Source organism: Heloderma suspectum, chromosome 3 (genome assembly GCF_057233095.1).
Source record: "Heloderma suspectum isolate Gila_16-S chromosome 3, 16-S_ref, whole genome shotgun sequence".
Taxonomy (NCBI): domain Eukaryota; kingdom Metazoa; phylum Chordata; class Lepidosauria; order Squamata; family Helodermatidae; genus Heloderma; species Heloderma suspectum.
This window is the reverse complement of record NC_139460.1, coordinates 34,260,178-34,272,559: the sequence shown is the minus strand read 5'-3', so window position 1 is coordinate 34,272,559 and position 12,382 is coordinate 34,260,178. Positions and strand designations below refer to the sequence as shown.

The window sequence follows — 12,382 nt, the reverse complement described above, 5'->3', positions numbered from 1 at the left end:
TCCTGTATAGTTCCTCTGTGTATTCTTTCCACCTCTTAATCTCATCTGCTTCTGTTAGGTCCCTGCCTTCTTTATCCTTTATCATGCCCGTCTTTGCACAAAACGTTCCCTTGATATCTCTGATTTTCTTGAAGAGATCTCTAGTCTTTCCCATTCTGTTGTTTTCCTCAATTTCTTTGCATTGTACATTTAAGAAGGCCTTCTTGTCTCTCCTTGCTATTCTCTAGAACTCTGCATTCACTTGGATATATCTTCCCCTTTCTCCCTTGCTTTTTGCTTCCCTTCTTTCCTCACCTACTTGTAAAGCCTCATCAGACAGCCACTTTGCTTTCTTGCATTTCTTTTTCTTTGGGATGGATTGAGTTGCTGCCTCCTGAACAATGTTACGGACCTCTGTCCATAGTTCCTCAGGCACTCTGTCTATCAGGTCTAATCCCTTAAATCTATTCCTCACCTCCACTTTATATTCATAAGGAATATGATTTAGGTCATACCTGACTGGTTTAGTGGTTTTCCCTACGTTCTTCAATTTAAGCTGAAATTTTGCAACAAGAAGCTCATGATCTGAGCCACAGTCAGCTCCAGGTCTTGTTTTGACTGACTGTATGGAGCTTCTCCATCTTTGGCTGCAAAGGACATAATCAATCTGATTTCGATGCTGACCATCTGGTGATGTCCATGTGTAGAGTCGTCTCTTGTGCTGTTGGAAAAGAGTGTTTGCTATGATCAGCGTGTTCTCTTGGCAAAACTCTATTAGCCTTTGTCCTGCTTCATTTTGTACACCAAGGCCATGCTTGCCTGTTATCCCGGTGATTTCTTGACTTCCTGCTTTGGCATTCCAATCCCCTATGATGAAAAGGACATCTTTTTTTGGTGTTAGTTCTAGAAGGCGTTGTAGGTCTTCATAGAACCGGTCAACCTCAGCTTCTTCAGCCTCAGTGGTTGGGGCATAGACTTGAATTACTGTGATGTTGAATGGTTTGCCTTGGATTCGTACGAGATCATTCTATCCTTTTTGAGATTGTACCCCAGTACTGCTTTTCCCACCCTTTTGTTGACTATGAGTGCTACTCCATTTCTTCTAAGGGATTCTTGCCCACAGTAGTAGATATAATGGTCACCTGAATTAAATTCGGCTATGCTTGTCCATTTTAGTTCGCTGATTCCCAAGTTGTCGATGTTCAATCTTGCCATCTCAAGTTTGACCACCTCCAGCTTACCTTGATTCATTGATCTGACATTCCAGGTTCCTAAACAGGTTCCTAAACAATATTGTTCTTTACAGCATCTGATTTTCTTTTCACCACCAGACACATCCACAGCTGAGTGTCCTTTCGGCTTTGGCCCAGCCGCTTCAGTCATTCTGGCGCTACTTGGAAATACCCTCTGCTCTTCCCCAGTAGTATACTGGCCACCTTCCGACCTGAGGGTCTCATCTTCCAGTGTCATATCTGTTAGCTTTGTGATACGTTCCATGGGGTTTTCTTGGCAAGAATACTGGAGTGGGTTGCCATTTCCTTCTCCAGTGGACCACATTTTGTCAGAACTCTCTGCCATGACCTGTCTGTCTTGGGTGGACCTGCACGGCATGGCTTATGGCTTCACTGAGTTACACAAGCCCCTTCGCCACAACTGCAGTGTAACAGTCATCAAATACTAGGTATGCCATCTGCCTTCTACAAATACTGCCCCCGATTGTCTAGGACATTCTAATTTTAATCTACGATATTCTTGTTTCAAATTATTGTGTACAGAAGGCTTTCTCATGTTTCTGGAACAGTCTGAATGCCATGAAATAAAGGGCCATCTACAACGTTTTTGTCAAGTATTTTATGGCTGAAATAAATATTATCTTCTTAGGAACAACCCTGACTGAGGAATCTTTTCCATCATACACCATGGCTCTTGTTGCATGATATGGGAATTATCATATATTAAACTGCAGTTTGAGTGTCAGCCAGCCCATGGAAATGGACATTAAGGTGATTTGAGAAAATCTCTGAGACAGTGTGCTAATCCAGATCTAACCCTGTGTCAAGAGAAGAGCATTCACTGACCCTCCATTTCAGGGGTGCAGAACATCAAGCCCAGGGTTCCACTCCAGTCTTCTTGGGGTCCTAATTTGCTCCTCTGGGGTTCCTCAGTGGCCTACACCCCCTTTCACTGGCCCCACCATTTCCCTCCAACCACCAATCATTCGGTGGTTTTCTGGCTTTTGTGCAATTTCCCCCCATTCTGAAAGGTTGAAATGCCCCCCTTGAGACTTAGTTACTGGCAGTAAGGACTTCAAGCTAAACTATGCTATTATTTTTGCCCTGCCCCTTTTGTCTTTGGCCCTTTGCCATTTTGCTTTCAGCACCGCCCTCTACTGGACTGTGCACCCCCTTCTCTGAAATAGAGTTTGGCTCCTGAGCTAAAAGAGTTTCTGCACGCCTGCTGTGTTTGGTGAAATGGACTGGAAGGAGGCCTTTCATTATGGAGCAGCAGCAACCACGTGGCTCTGATTGCACTGCCAGTGTCTCAACCTGAGAAATGGGACTCCGTGCTGCTATAGGAATGCCTTGAAACCCTGTATTTAATGGCTTTCAAATGCTCTAGCCTTTCCATTTTAACTTGTCGTAAGAATGTAAGAAGACTGACATTCTTCTGACAGAGTCTGATATGGAACGGGCTGGTGGACCATCTAGTCATGTTATGGATACCTTTTCGCTTGTGCAACCTCAGGATGGGGACAAACTGCTTGGAGGACTGAGGCCTACTACTTGCCCTTTAGATCCTTGCCCATCCTTGCTTGTGAAATCTGCCAGAGCTGGGCTGGATATCTGTACCTCTGAGATGGTAAATGCCTCCTTGAGGGACAGCGAGATCCCCACAGCTTTGAAAGAAGCTGAGGTGAGGCCCTTGCTGAAGAAACCAAATTTAGTTCCTATGTTTCCAGATAATTACCACCCTGTGTCAAATTTGCCATTCTTGGGCAAGGTGCTGGAACGTGTGGTGGCCTCACAACTCCAAGCCATTTTGGATGAAACTGATTATTTAGATCCATTCCATTCAGGTTTCAGGCCTGGTTATGGGACCGAAACTGCCTTGGTCACGCTGGTTGATGACTTACACCAGGGAATGGATGGGGGGAGTGCAATCTTGTTGGTTCTCCTGGACCTCTCAGTGGCTTTCGATACCATTGATCATGGTGTCCTTCTGGATAACCTATCTGGATTGGGCTTGGGAGACACAGTTTTAAAGTGGTTCCGGTCCTTTCTGGAGGTGTGGTCTCAGAAGTTGGTGCTCGGGGACTTCTGTTCCACCCCATGGCCATTAGCCTGTGGGGTGCCACAAGGTTGTATCTTGTCCCCCATGCTTTTTAACATCTACATGAAACCGCTGGGGGAAGTCATCAGGAGGTTTTCAAGGCTTTAAGAAGGCCTTGAAAACATATTATTTTACCGTGGCCTTCTCTTGAAATGACTGCTATTGTTGCTGTTAACATTGTTGCTGTTAACATTGTTGTTGGTTTTATTGTTGGCTTTTATTGTTTTATTGTTTTTATGTTTTTATAACTTTTAGTATTTTAACTGTTTTTATATATTTTATTGTAAGCCGCCTTGGGAGGGCTTCTTCCCTGAAAGGCGGCCAAGAAATATTTTAAATAAATAAATAAGAGCCCTGCTGGATCAGACCAAGGGTCCATGTAGTCCAGTATTCTGTTCACACAGTGGCCAACCAGCTGCCCACAGGAAACCCACAAGCAGGACTTGGGTGCAACAGCACCCTCCTGCCCATTTCCCCCAACAACTGGTGTACATAGGCTTACTGCCTCTGATACTGGAGGTAGCACAGAGGCATCAGGACTAGTAGCCATTGATAGCCTCCTCCTCCAGGAATTTGTCTAACCCCCTTTTAAAGCCATCCAAATTAGTGGCCATCACTACGTCTTGTGGTAGGGAATTCCATAGCTTGACTATGTGCTGTGTGAAGAAGTACTTCCTTTTGTTTGTGTTTTGAGGAACCTGTACTTGCTTGCCATGTAATCCCTGAACAGTGCAGAAGGCAATGCACCCTAAATCACCATCTCTGCCTCACCCTGCCCCTCCCCATCACATGCTACTTTCAGTTATGCCTTGCCACTATTCCATGTGAACTGAGAATATGCCCTAGAATGCACACAGTACTCCCTTCTGGTTAGGCTTCATTTCAAAGGTCACACAGGTTGCTCTGGAGGACAGCACAAAAACCACTCATTTAATTCATCTCTTTGATCTCTCTCTGATTACTTCAATGCTTGTCTGTCAATTTCCCTATTCTGAAGGCATGAGCTGCATGTTTTTATGGCATTTGTTCACACATAATGACTTTAATCAGTTTGTGTTTAATTCTAGATAATACAACTAAATTTTTTATTGAATATGCATTTATTTTGTCTTCCACATTAACAGCTTGATCCTACGCAGTTAGGCATGACTTACAGTGCAATCCACTCAGAAGAAAGTCCCATTGAATTCAATGGGGCTTATCCCCAGTAAGTGGGAATGGAGCATTAACCTACTGAAGTAATAAGATTAATTGCAACTAACTGTGCAAGATTGGATTGTTAGCACCTAAGTCTATATCTGTCTATATCTGCAAAAGGGTCTCAATTTGTTCTGGCTGTTGTGTCCTAGGTATATGATTTCAGTTTTTATTTCTAATCTGTCTGTTTCCATTATTTTCAGTCACTTCTTCTAATGATTAGAATCTAATCCCTTCATAGCTCAGACAGAACTTCCCCTGTGTGTAACATTCTTTATCTAAAAAATGTTCTCCTTGCAGATAATATCATTGATGTGTCAGGCATGACTGCCTTGCTTGTTCCTGTGCCTTACTTCCTCATTCCAGTTTACAACACCATATCTTGTACTTCTTAACCTGCATATTTCCTGGGAACAATTATTAGTTTCTTCTTTCTACCCTTTCCTAAATGTAATGACCTTGATTTCTTTTACTTTCTGATGATCGGTATGTATGCATTTACTGCATACCTACAGACGATTTCTTTTGAGTACCAGGTCACTGGTATGATGCATTTTATATTTGTAGGATTAAATATAAGTAACTGTAACAGGCCAAGCTCACTCCCTTGATGACCAATTTTTACCAAAATGATTGACCATTTGCACTGTCTTCATAGCTTCCTTATGCATATCTCCTATTTTTCTCCAGAACAAGCAGTAATGAATGGGTTCTAACATATGAGACTACGCAAAAACAAACCTACACATTAGATTAAACATACTTTAGTTTAGTTTGTCTTTATGCCCAGCAAATAATATTTTAACTCAGGGTGTGAAAGAAGTAGACTGGGATCTACTGATAGATCTCTGGGTGATTTGCAATAGATTGCCAGGGTTTCTGACTCCCAGTGGTTTAATAGCAAAAAAACAAATGGATTTTTTCTTCCCCTAATTAGGCTGCATGAAAAGTTTTGGGGGAAAAGCAGGAGTGGATTTTTGTGTGTAAGGATTGTGTGCTCAGTTCTACTACTGAAAAGAAATTATTGGGCTGAGCAAGCACACAGAAGCACATTGTTCCTTAGTTCTAGGTCTCTGTCTGACACCACTGCCTCCCCCAGCATCTATTTTGCACCTGATGGACTGTGGGATTTTATTAAAAAATCAGTACATCCTGCAAACCTGTAGTTTGTCAACCCTACTTTAACTCTTATGCCTAGCAATTGACTATCAACTTCCTTTTATGTAGTAATTTATTAGCAGGCATAATAGTATCTCAGGGCAATGCCTATTTAAATGATGAATCTTAAACAAAGTTAAAAGAATGTTTCTGTTTTGGAGAGAAGCTTTTATAGATCTTTAATAATAATAATAATAATAATGAGCTCAGGTAACAAGTAACAATCTTGGAGCAGATACTATTAGGCTAAGAATCCAAGCTGAAGTCTCCTAACTATTTAGGTCATGGAGAGTACAATCCTATGGTTCTGGGGGAGTGCCCCAAGGACCATAAGATTCTGCAGAGTCCCCCCTCCAAGGCTGTAGACACTGTTATGACCTTGAAAGGGGGATTCTGAATCCAATCCCTCCCACTCATCCCCCACTTGCAACTGCCACGGAAAGAACCACACCAGCTGCTTCTTGAGATCACAAATGCAGCCTCAGTGGGAGGGAAAAGGGGGTGTTCTGGCGGGTGGGGAGAGGAGAGGCCTAGATATGTGAAGTCCTGAGGCCTCTCCAGCCCCTGCCAGCACACCTCCACTAGATGGGCTCAAAGGCCCATCTATAGGAAAAAATGTACAAAGGAGGATGGAGAGTCGAGAATAGCCTCCATCCTCCTCCCACTCCTGAGATTGAAGGCTTCCGTCTAATGAGGGTGCAACCCATAGGCTTGTGCCCAAAGTTACCCACAGATATGTCAGTGCAGGACCCCAACTCATATTGGGTGGGATAGATCCAAAGGTACCCTTTCACATGAGGAAGTTGTCTTGCATTTGTTATTTTACTCATTGTGCAATGAAAGTGGGATCAAATCTGAACATATTCTTCCTCTTGAACAAATATGAGAACTGCTATAGAACTTACTTACAGCACTGTGCTACTGTCCTGATGTGCTTGTGCAATAGTTTGCAGAAGAATGCGAGCGACTATTTTCATTCCACTCACAGTTCTTTGAATCCATTTTGTTATTTTTAATGAGTCAGGGACACTGCAAATATGCCACAGGTAGATGCACAAGAGCAAATATTTATGATTTAGAACCTCTTTAAGTGGGACCTGCAACAAAATGTTACAGTGTGCAGTTCTCCTGTTCAGGGTGCCAGCTGGGCCTTTTTTCAAAATACTCCATTCCATTTCCTCTGGCTTTCTGTTTTCTTTCTCCCAACAGTTGTTCAACAATGGTGTGGCCACTGAGCATGCTCAGTCCTCACTGGGATGTTTGGTGGAGGGGCTGGGGGTCATAAAGATGTTTTGTGTACTTCTGCAAACCTTTGAGTTTTCTCCAGCCTGCTGATACCTCGCTCTTACATATGTGTGGTGCTGTTTTGGCAACATAAATAATGGCAGTCATCCCTGAAGTTGGAAAATGGAGGGATTACCTAAGATTCAGAACAGTGTGCACTGGTAGACCAGTGGATGTGAAAACACTAGATAAGTTGCAGAAAATTAATTACCTTTCTGTTATGACTGGTAGAGAGTTCTGTGTAACAGCAAAGCTTACATGCTCTCTTATTCCACTTTATTGCCTAATTTTAATCACCGGTGAAAAAGATAAAAGGATCTGTTTGGGAAGTTAGGTGAACTGAACCTTATAATAAAGCAAAAGTATCTGGAATATCATCTCCATAGCTCGATGACTGAGACAGCTCTAAAGACAGATCTGCACTTGTTATGACAGCTGTTGGAAACTGATGACAATATTATATTACCAAGTGTTTTTAGTAATCTTTACTTCTACTAGTCCTAAAATATGTTTATGGTGTTACCTGAGACAGTTTGATTGTAGAAAGGAATCAATAATTGCTCACATCTGCTGAGTAAATAAATAGTATATGTTCATGTGTCTCTTGAAGTAATTTTTGTTGAAAACCTTATGCAGAGGATTAATGAATGTTTGTGTAGTGCTTTGAAAGTCTGAAGTATTATAAGTGCCAGGTATTAATATTAAATCCTTTATGAATCAGGCCCATTAAAGGCTAAACCACTGGATTTTTTTAATATGGCAGAATGCTGCAGTTATTTTATTCTTTGATATTGCCTTTTGCATTGCTTCTGGTCATTCTGTATACATATCCAGTTCTCATAGTGGTATATCTATCACATTTGTATCCTGCCCTTCCTTCAAGGAACTCAGGGTTCATACTGGCTTCATCCAATTTTATTCTCACAACAGCCCTGTGAAGTAGACAAGGCAAAATTGCTGATTGGGACTGGGTGGGTGGTATGAGCTCATCACACCACTGCTTTGCCAGTTCCATTTACTCTGTCTGTTTGCATGCCCAATTCAAAGTGCTAGTTTTGACCTTTAAGACCCTTCATGGCCTGGGACAAGATACCTGAAGGATTGGATGTCTCCATATGCACCTATCCAAACCTTAAGATCTTCTCTTGAGTGGTACTGCCAAGTGAGGTATGACAAGGGACTACTGCAGAAAGGGCCTTTTCAGTGATGGAACTCCTACTATGGAAACAGAGAGGAGGATCTATTAGTTTACTAAGTTGCCCTTGCTTTAAATCTGTTCTAAATTTAAATGTGTTGTTTTTATGCTGTGCTAATATGTATTATGGAGTTTTTGCAAGTATTTTAATTTGTTTTAACTTTGTTATAAGCTACCCTGAGGAAATGGTTATAGGGCTGTATATACATATCTTTAAAAAAATAGGTGAGCGTGAGTGACTTGCCCATGGACACCCAGTGACCTTTCATGTCTGATTGGAGATTTGAAATCAGGCTTTCTTGGTCCAACACTCTATTCAGTACAACAAAATGGCACTCTTTTTAGCCATTTTAAGCAGGGCATGATTCATCTCCATCAAGTTTAGGCATCTCTTCCTGTAAATCAAACATCTGTAACTCTTTGTGTCCAGTGTTAGGATTAATATTGAAGACAATAACTGTGTAGCTTTTATTACATAAGAGTTCTGGTGATAGCAGTGAGACTACTTATGTATGAAAATTACTGGCCACAATTCAGCTCAGAGTTAGGTACATTTAGGCCCATTAAAATTAACAGACTTGAGGGTGCGCAACTCTGTATAGAGCTGTGGCCATGATGTTCGCAGTGCCAAAAATTTACCGTGATGTCTTATATGTATTAGAATAGCTGTAGGACCCTGAAGCAATTGTGTGTGTTAGGGTTGCAACCTAACAAATTATTATACAATCTTATAATAATTATTTTTATTCATTATATCAATACTTCTGATGGCTAGTTTTTGTAGGAGACTGCAAAACTGTTTAAAATGTTTTTAATAATAACAAATTTAAAGAGACGACATGAAATGGGGCAAATTTTAACAGACCTCTTAAGAGGAGAAGAGTGGCAAAGTTGTTGAAGGAGGAAAATATTTATTTTCTTCAAGAAATCTCTATTTGGAAAAAAATAGAAATATTTGAAATACTTAAAGGAAATTGAAATACATAAAGAAATACATAAGGTATCACTACAAACCTAAAATACAAAAATTGTGATAGGAGTTAGACACATACTGTTGGACATTGTAAATCTTATAAAAGTTAAGAAGGGTAGATTCTTGATGTTAAAGAGAAAGCTATAGGAATGTAAAGATCACCTTCCCACATATTCATACCCCTAATCATAGCCAAAAGCAGTCTTACGGAAAACTAATTTAAGAAGTGGGTGAGTGGATTGACATGACTTCACTGGGTAAGTTAAGGTTGATAAATCAAAACATGATGGAAGTCATGTACAGATGCCTAAATAATTTCACTTGTGGTTATTATACAAATGAAGAATAATCCTTTCACAAAATAGAAGCAATAAACTTACCAAAGAGACCACCATGCCACATATTCTAGAACTGATTACACTGTTTCCTTCAATAAATACTTTGGTAAATATTATGAGTGCATAAATTGAAGGTAGTAGTTATGCTGATCACATGACTGTGATAATAGAACTGATATGGAAGAAATTGCAAGGAATATTTGGAGATTTAATAGTAAAACACGCTTTTGTAAGCTGTGGCTTTATTCTAAGAAAAAGGGGGAAGAAAAGACATTTTAAATGTTGACAGTCATTACTTTAGGTTTCTTATACAAATATTTGGGGACGTAAATAAATTCCAGTTCAATGTATGTGCTGAGTTCATTAGAATATTGACCCACTAGTGTCAGGTTTTCAGGTATACGCAGCACCAGCACTACAGACCAAATTTCTGAAAAGTCGTAATCTTCCCTTTAAGTTAATAAATATTCTTCAGAGTATTTGGATGTTTAGTCAGAGGTCTCATGGTAGAAGATTATGGGTCCTAAAAAATATGGCTATGATCTCATATTGAGAGGCTGGATTTTCAAACATAACAACCAAAACCCTTGAACAGATGTTCAATGCTAAAATATGTTAAGATCAGCTAATCCTCAGTTAACATGTTCTGGGTATTAGCTGGTTTTTTTTTTTTTTAAAACAGGAGTTTGTGAACCGATTGAAATTTAATATTTTTGTCCCCCTGGTTGTAAAAACTAGGATTTGTTTAATTTTTGTTAGTCCCTTATTAAAACAACTTCAGTGCATGTGTGGATATATATACACATTGCCTGATGAAGTTATGAACAAGCATATAATACAGCATACATAGTTTTTCCTGTTTAACATTACCCCCCAAATAGTGGATTTTTTAAAAGCATGGGTTAATCTTCTTTACAAATAGAAGGCACATAATATTACTTTTTACTATCTATGAGGATCCTTAGGCTGTAATCCTAAAAACACGTACTAGGGAGTAAGCCCAAATGGACACAGAGGGACTTACTTCTGAGTAAATGTGCATAGCATTGTGCTGCTAATGCCCAAATGCCAGGTTTTTAATGAATGCATATTTGAACATGGCCATAAATTAGACAGATTATATGCATATTACATCCTAGAGATTTTCACACATAGTTTCTTGCACGCGTAAGAACACCACTGTGCACACAGATTTTGTATATATGCAAGGGTTTTCCAACTGAGTTTAGTGTTTCCAGCTTCCCCATCTACATGTGGTGTTGTCTTGACAATTCAGTCAGTTGGAGAACCTGACCTTGTGCACACTTGGGAACACACAGACATTTGGGTTGAATCCACAGCAATCCTACAACAAAATATAGCATATGTAATGTAGGCTGGAATCCTAAACATACTTACTACTGAGTAAGCTCCATCAAACTCAATAAGATTTAGAGTGAACATGGTTACCAGTGTTGGAATAGTACTGCACTCTGTCTTGTAGATATACTTTATACTTCGCTGAGGCAAACAGCTCAATTTTAAACACATTTGCTTAGAGGTGAGTTTCATTGATAATAATGGAACCCTAGGAGTATAGTTTGAGAGAACTGACACAGGGTTGAAACCATAGGCCATGATCCTCAAATAATTTCAATATAAAACATTCAGTTTATTTCAAAGAGGTTACAAGAGTGCATACATTTGAAGATCTGAGCTGCTTATATACTCATTATGTGAATCTAAACAAATCTTAAGATATACATATTTAGCTATGTCATTTTTTGAAAGAACAAGGACCCCCAACTGCGTAATGAAAACATAGAGCTTACTAAGAATCCTAAAGCTACTGTCAGTAGTTTCATTTAGATTTCTGAACCATGCTTTGAATAGCTGTAGTTTTAATAAAATAATGCACAATAGATTCTGCAAATAAGAATCTGCTAAAATATTTCCTACATTGAGATAGATACCTATCTTAAGCTGCAAATATCTGTGTGGATGTTTCATATAATCTATCAGTCTCCCGAACTAGCCTTTCCATTAAAAACAATACCCTATAGCCTTTCAGTACACCGTAAAACTAAAATGAAATAATAAAAAATACTGTACCTCGTGTATGCTGCCGCTTATCCAATAGCCACTCTTTCTGCAACTAAATTTCACTCTGCCAGAGCTTCTGTATTAAATGCCTTCATCTCCTCTTAAAAAAAAAAAAAAAGTATGTCAGCACAAGCCCAGGCAAACTTCAAATCCAGGAAAATAAAATTAAGCATGCAGATCAAAGGCAGACGAGCAGTGAGACCAAATGCCTGTAATCTGATCAGTGATCTGTTGCCATACATCAAAGGCTGTGCTTTGGAGACTAGAGAGAGAAAGAACTTTCTTTTTAGCAGGTAGTTGTGCTCTGTTCTCTTCCTTCCCCCTTTTCTCAAATACGTTTAATAAAAACTCATCACTATAGGTCCACCTACCCCCTTGTTTTGTCATGAGTGGGGGGAATACATAATTCTTGGAGTTGAATGGCTGGATCTGTAGCCTTTTCTCTGTTTTTTTTTTTTTTTGTTCTCAAGCTGTGCTCGTCACGGATTGTGTGTTGGACGCTTTCCCCAGTGCCAGCGGGTTCCGCTTTATGCCTTTCATCTCACTGAACTGATCCCATGACATCATTCAATGCTGTGGGACTGGTTGGAGAGCTGTAATACAGCCTGTGGGGAAACACAGCTGAACTGCACAAGAGTCTGTGTGGTTTTTAATTGAGTTAGCTGCTGTAAACACTGCAAGAAAGTCCTTTCAAAGTTTCTGTTATTTGGAATTTTCATGTGAAGCCATGAAAGAGAGACAGTGCCTTTTAAATGTTCTTGTGCAATAACGTTAAGGGTAAGGGTATTTACCAGCATTGTGTCTGATCAAAATCAAAATTTCCCCCACACACTTAAATTATAAACC

The 12,382-nt window shown here is 39.9% G+C and overlaps 1 protein-coding gene across 1 annotated transcript in view; it reads right to left on the bottom strand.

Annotated features, from left to right (window-relative positions):
* Window positions 1–11,590, bottom strand: part of TNFRSF19 (TNF receptor superfamily member 19) — an 81,873-nt gene extending 70,283 nt beyond the window's left edge. The window contains exon 1 of the mRNA XM_084842881.1: window positions 11,546–11,590. The gene's annotated coding sequence lies outside the window, so the exon portion shown is untranslated. The remainder of the gene's footprint in view (window positions 1–11,545) is intronic.
* Window positions 11,591–12,382: the final 792 nt, after the last annotated feature.